This window comes from Aplysia californica, unplaced genomic scaffold, assembly GCF_000002075.1.
Source record: "Aplysia californica isolate F4 #8 unplaced genomic scaffold, AplCal3.0 scaffold00673, whole genome shotgun sequence".
Classification (NCBI taxonomy): Eukaryota; Metazoa; Mollusca; class Gastropoda; order Aplysiida; family Aplysiidae; genus Aplysia; species Aplysia californica.
The window spans coordinates 72,454-72,872 of NW_004797943.1; the positions used below are offsets into that span (position 1 = coordinate 72,454).

The 419-nt window shown below is 42.0% G+C and overlaps 1 protein-coding gene across 1 annotated transcript in view; it reads right to left on the reverse strand.

The window, feature by feature from the left end:
• LOC106013121 (mucin-5AC-like) overlaps window positions 1-419 on the reverse strand; it is a 6,121-nt gene that overhangs the window by 2,042 nt on the left and 3,660 nt on the right. The gene's annotated exons all lie outside the window — the stretch shown is intronic.

Below are 419 nucleotides of genomic sequence, written 5' to 3' on the forward strand. Positions count from 1 at the left end.
GAGAGAGGGGGGGGGCAGGCAGAGAGAGAGAGATGCAGACAGACAGACCGACAGACAGACGGACTTCAAACAAACAACCATGCGTCATCATTAACAAGTGTATTTACTATTGTGGAAAATGAAAGATTCATATTTTCTTTTAAAGGTCAAGAGTGTTGTGAAGTTAGCTGACATAATGTCCCCTCGAAGAGCACTCAGCGCTTATAGACTAACAATAATAATGCGTGTGTGTCTGGGTGTTTGTGTGTGTATGAGTGTTTATTTGTGTGTGTGTATGTGTGTGTGTGTGTGTGTGTGTGTGTATTAGTGAGTATGTGTGTATGTGTATGAGTGTGTGTATTAGTGAGTATGTGTGTATGTGTGTGTGTATATGAGTGTGTGTGTGTGTGTGTGTGTGTGTGTGTGTGTGTGTGTGTGTT